Here is a 6,177-nt window from a genome sequence, read left to right as displayed (position 1 = left end):
TATCAAACCTATGGACTTATTTTTTTTCACAACAAGATAGCTTTATTATTGAGAACTTCAAGAAAATACAATAATGCAGCAGGTACTTAAAACCATGTCATTAAGCACCTATTGATGGGCTAACTAACTGAGTACTGACAAACACAAAGCTGCTTTTGAAGGGTGATAGCAGAAGTATATGTATACTGTATGTATGTACTATATGTGCTGTGTATTTTATGAGCAGGGTAGGGAGGGTTACTTTTCAAATGTATTCTGTTACAGTTACAAGTTACCTGCTAAAAAATATAGTTAGTATCGTAATCCAAGTACCATAATATTAAAGTAATGTAACGATTACTTTTGGATTACTCTAATACCAAGTATGCTCATGAAGTCAAAATACAAATAAATATCACCACAATTTATATTTCTATACAGTGTGCCCATGCTATTTGCAGGTGATAGGGACGCGGGCAGCCTACCAATAGCAAAAATCCTTGTATAATTGGCAACCTTTAAATGCATGTACAGTATAGATAGATAGATAGATAGATAGATAGATAGATAGAAGGCCATGTGCTGTTTTCGAATTGTCACTGAAAAACACCTTATAGATAGATAGCAGTGTTTCCCACACCATGTTAATACTTGGGTGGGCCACCCAAGTAAATTGGCAATGGGCTTTCGGGCGGTGGGGTGCCTTGTGGGCCTGCCGTCTTGGGGCGCGGGCTGTGTTGGGATGGGGGGGGGGGGGCGCTCCGGGCTCCTGGGTTTGCTCTCCGGCCGGTGGCCCCTGTAGGGCCCTGGGTTGTGCCTTTGTGCTGCCATGGCCTGGAGGGTTGTGCTTGGTCTGTCCTGGCCGGCGGTCGTCTTTGGTGGAGGTTTTCATGCATGCCAGATCTACCACACCAGCATTTACCGAAATTCAAACACAATCTGCTTCTTCCTCTTGAATCAGTGGAGGCTGATGTCTGTGGATCTCACTCTGCTTCATCTATCCTTCCTTCCTTTCCTCAGTCTTTCATTTTGGTCTCTTGAGGTCTCCCTAATTGGTTGAAATTTAGATGTTCCTGGGGTTGGTGAAATATTCTGTTTGGTAACTCGGTGGGTAGTAGGTGATGTCTGGTCAGTGCTGGATTTCACTTTTCTTTCTTTTCTTTGATCCTTCCTTGGGTCTCCTGACAACTTCACAACTCTAGCGGGATTCTGAAGTATTCGGTTTAGGTGAACGGTATGGTATTTTTGATAGGTTTTAGGTGAATTAATGAGTACACACTCACACGCACGCACATACACATAGCCATAGCACATACCCCCCAAAAAAGAAGAAAAAAAGAGAAAGAGCAATGATGATGACATGTCGAATCGGTAAGATTACCGAATGAACAATACTGAGCTCTCTCAAGAAAAAAACAAAACAAAAAAACAAAACTAACCAATGACTAGATATCTGAGTGGCATGTTTGCCTCATGCATCACCGGCCAAAGTGGCAGGTACATTTTTAATCACCAAATGCCAAAATTAACTTTAACTCACATTTGGCGGATGTTAATTTAGAACCTTGACTTGGACCAAAAATACAGGCTGATTGGTGCCTATACGACAAGTGTCAGAGTTCAGTCCACATTACCGTCAGTAAGTTAATTCGTTTCCAGTGGAGGTTTGACTTCGCTAAGGCATTGACGAGGTCCAATTTAGTAACCCATTAATGCGTCTACGTTTTTCAGATGATGTGGTTTTGTTGGCTTCATCAAAGCTGCTATCTTCAGCTCTAGCAGGAGCTGTTTGCAGCTAAGTATAGGGCAAATGGGGTAATAATCAGCACCTGATGCCATGGACCTTGGTCGGAAAAGGACGGAGTGCCCTCTCCTGGTCAGGGAGAAGATCCAGCCCCAAGAGGAGAAGTTCAAGTATCTTGGGGTTTTGTTCATGAGTGAGAGGAGAATGGAGGAGCAGGAGATCGCCGCACCAGTTTGCGGTGTTTAAGAATTTACCAGTCAATATAGACTCCCTTTGCTAAACTATGGCCACGAGCTGATGGTCATGGCAAAAATAACAAGCTACCATTGGCCAAAATGACTTTCCGCCACAGGATGTTCGGGCTCTCCCTTAAAGATAGGGTGAGAAGCTTGGTCATCTGGGAGAGGCACAGAGTAGAGTCCTCCTTTGCACTGAGGGGCATTTGCTGTCTGGGCTTCACTGCTTGCTACCTGTGCGGCCCGATACCAGATAAGAGAAAGAAAATGGAAGTGGAACGAAGCAAACATATCAGCAATAAACTATATTGGACAAAGCACAGAATGACTACATATTGAACAGTCAATGGACACAAGTGAATACAAAATTGTGTCTTTTGTCTAGCTAGGATAACTACACTACAACTAATCTGCCATGTAATTCACAAGCTAACGTTAGTGTACTTTTAATGAACTTTTCATGCTTGGCTTACCAGATAATTAATAGACACCAACACCCATAGAGACTAACATTATGTGGTCTCACTTCAAAACTTGATGTAGAGCACGATGACGTAAAACTTGTGACGCGGCAGGTCTCTCTCCCTCTCTCTCTCTCAATGTAATTGGAATGCATGATGTCAGCATAAGAGGTGAGACTGAATGTGAGACGTGAATAAGTTGCTGCCACAGTATCAGGAGCCCAACACGGATCTGAGACACTCTATGGGGTGTCAATTTAATCATGCTTCAACCAGGTATCATCTTGCTCAATGTGTTTGCCATTGACAAAAAATCTTTAATATTTGTTGGAATAAACAGTGTTTTTAAGATATTTTCTTTGACTGACACTCACTAACTTGGAAGAATTTGATAATAATTTTACAATTTAGACTTTTGTTATTTTGATGTATGGACATACAGGTATGTGTCTGTATTCATCTTAATAATTGATCTAAGGAAGCACTGAACAAAGAGTATTGAGTTGTCAAAGTGACGCACAGCAAGTGGGTCACAGCATCGCTACCTTCCATTCATAACCTGCCCCATAGCCTGTCATTGACAGTCTGTGGGGAAACAAGAAATTATTCATACGGCTTACCACACAAGGAGTGGGTGTCGAGTTTCAATACTGTCTGCACCGCTGCCTGTCTGTTATCACCTGCAATTTAGGTAATCCTCAGGACGATCATACTGCAGCTTGAGTAGAATATAGCTGACTCCTCTCTAAAACAACAACTCCCACCATGTCCTAACAAGGCTGAATTAGACCTTTGGAAAATTGACACTTGCAAGACCAATCTAGTCTAATCAATGTGTGATAACATTGAAATATATACTCTTATGTAATGAATTGAAATTGAAAAATTAAAATTGAAAATGCTTAGTTGGAAAATCACAGGAATGGTCAATGCTCTCACAGAATCTCATGTTGCCAAATGCTAGCAAGTGCAATGTACAAGGAATTGTCAACATTCCCATGATGAATCTGCAGACATCCCTATAGTCCAGGGAGGTGTCACGATAAGGTGGGGGTGAAATTGATTGGAAATGCTGAATTATTCAGCTAAGACCTCTGCCTTTTGAGTGAGTTTCTACAGTTACATTCAGAAGAGCTTCCATTGCAGAACAGGCCAAGATTATCTTGCACAGCCCCCTGCGGACGATCCGGACACCTCTCATTAACAAGTCCAACCAAAGCATGGACACACAGATTCAGACATACTGACAAATTCTCGCGCACACACGCACGCACGCGCGCGCACGCACGCACGCACGCACGCACGCACACACACACACACACACACACACACACACACACACACACACACACACGCACACACACACACACACACACACACACACACACAGGTTTGCCTCTGTGTATTATGAGGACATTTTTTCCAAACCTGTTTAATTGTGTATTACGGGGACACCCCTTTCCGCTAATGCCAGAGAGATGGGACTTGCACCCCAAATTTTTTTTTGGGGTCGTCCAGGGAAATTTCACTTCAAAACTTGAAAAAACTCAACGCACAAAAAAAAGAAAAACCTGAAAAAACAGTAATTATGAGGACATAGATAATGAGCTAAATAAGCCACGCCCATGGCAAAAATGGTAATTATGAGGACCAACTCACATTACAAGGACAAAGTTTACACAACACACAGCAACCATGTCACTGAAGTGACTTGAAAGTTCTGGCATTCTGGCGTTACACAAACTGAAATGACATTGATGTGTAATGACTTACCTGATATAAGGTCGCATTGTTGTGCATAACAATACTGTGAAATGCAAAGTCATACCTGATCCTTGAGCACCATGTTACAACTTTAGGACAGACTGAAACTGGTATGTTAATAAAACAATGCTTCTTATGTGAACAGGTTATCTAGGTCAAGCACATCTTTGTAATGGATAAGTTAGACATGAAACCAGATGCAAAAGAGTCAGTGAACATTGAACATTTTATTCTTTAAAACATGACTACCTCTCATCTTAAAGATGAGCAGTTTTCTAATAGCTCATTACTGGAATACCTTCGGATTTCAGAATTTTTGAAACAGGTTCAATGTAGGAAGTGTCCGAAGTACTGTGAGAATCTGGAACATATTCCTCTGCTGATGAATCCTCACTTGAACTGGATACATCAGCAACCTAATTTTTTAAACAAAAACAATTATTACATACATACAGACATACATATACATATTGTCGCTGTCCTGTGAAAAACACTTCCACCATATTTTCCAGACTATAAAGCGCACCGTGATACAAGCCGTGCCGCCAAGAAGGATCGCTACCGGAGAGCAGCCCGCGACCTAAAAATGGAAACGTGTTTTTCACAGGACAGCAATGATATCCATATATACAGTAGACGCACACATACATGTGCATATATACAGCGGCTCTAAAATTGACACCTGCCGGATGCGGGTTAAAGTTCCTTTTGGCGGGTGGTCATAAATATTTACTAGCTTTACTTCGCTGTTACTTAGTGATGTTACACTCGAAGTAGAAGCTTGAGACAAGTGTCGAGCGCTCGCGGCAGAAGTAGCTCCCGCCATTGATGGGCTAATGTGCTAAAGTTCATTTACCAAAGATAGGTGGTCTTCATCATCAAGCAGTTTTGCATTTTTTTTTTTTTTGCAATCAACGGGATATGTGCCAGATGCTGGAGCAAACTAGAAAAGCATTTAGAACCTTAAGTTTGTGCATATAATGTACTAAAGATTATTATAAATCTAGTCACCACATTTATTCGAAAGATGAGATGAAGCATTTAACAAGAGGGATAGTTAATATGCTTAATCTATGGCATTGCCCCTAAAACGGGTCTTGTGTGATACAGTCCTTCAGTTACAGTAGACGTTTTCTATTTTACTGAGTCAGACAGTCGTTAAGATTGAGACAATTGCTCAACATTTAGCTGCTTGCAACTAAAGACAGCGGTATAAACATGGGTCATAATTTATCCTCTTGACTAAATTATATTCATTCAATGAAAATGCCTGCACTATTAATCCTGGTTGCGTGAAACAAAGATCCATTGCAGATACAAATAACACACAAGATAAAATACCCATCATGCCAGTCCATTCTAGTGCAGCGAAAGGTCCAAAACATAAAGCACATTTATCCAAGCTTGATACAAGTGAATAAACTACCTGATGTTTACACTTCTGTTTAAAAAAAAATAAAAAAATTATAGCGAGTTCACCTCTAAAATCCACCATAAATAAATTAATGGGAAAAAAAGATCACTACAGTGCATAATCTAAATCACCAAACTGCCAACAAATCTTCAATTTGAGATATTTTTAATGTTGACTTGTAGAAATTTTAGTCCCATACAAGCGTATTGTTGGATACAGTATTTTTAACGTCTTGGCAATACACATTGCATAAACAATTGTTGTGATTATATTTGTTAGTTATATAGTTTAGCCCTAGCATCTACTCTACACTCTTCACTCCTAACGTCTTGCTTCTGAAAACTGATTTCAACATCAATATTCAAAAAGAAATCTCGTCACCTGGTCAACTTTGTCTGTGACAGCTACGTCTTCAGCTATGTCTTCAGGTTGTGCGTCAGTTCAAACCTGGTACACATGAAGAAAAAAATACATATAAAATTCAATTCTTAGTAATACACAAGACTGTACCTGTGCATGTACACAGTTACAGTACATACAGAACAATGAATAGGTTAAAGTATTGTGAATGCAAACTCA

General features: G+C 40.4%; 1 protein-coding gene across 4 annotated transcripts in view; it reads right to left on the bottom strand.

Moving 5' to 3' along the window:
* Positions 1 to 3,764: 3,764 nt before the first annotated feature.
* The window catches only part of LOC144058017 (N-lysine methyltransferase KMT5A-A-like), an 11,260-nt gene continuing 8,847 nt past the window's right edge, over positions 3,765 to 6,177 (bottom strand). For 3 of the 4 annotated variants that reach the window (XM_077576187.1, XM_077576191.1, XM_077576190.1), the window contains one exon: positions 3,765 to 6,045. The gene's annotated coding sequence lies outside the window, so the exon portion shown is untranslated. The remainder of the gene's footprint in view (positions 6,046 to 6,177) is intronic. The other variant, XM_077576189.1, reaches the window with a different exon arrangement.

The sequence above is a fragment of the Vanacampus margaritifer genome, chromosome 9, assembly GCF_051991255.1.
Source record: "Vanacampus margaritifer isolate UIUO_Vmar chromosome 9, RoL_Vmar_1.0, whole genome shotgun sequence".
NCBI lineage: Eukaryota > Metazoa > Chordata > Actinopteri > Syngnathiformes > Syngnathidae > Vanacampus > Vanacampus margaritifer.
The sequence above is the reverse complement of the archived record's forward strand: the minus strand, read 5'-3'. Positions and strand labels throughout refer to the sequence as shown.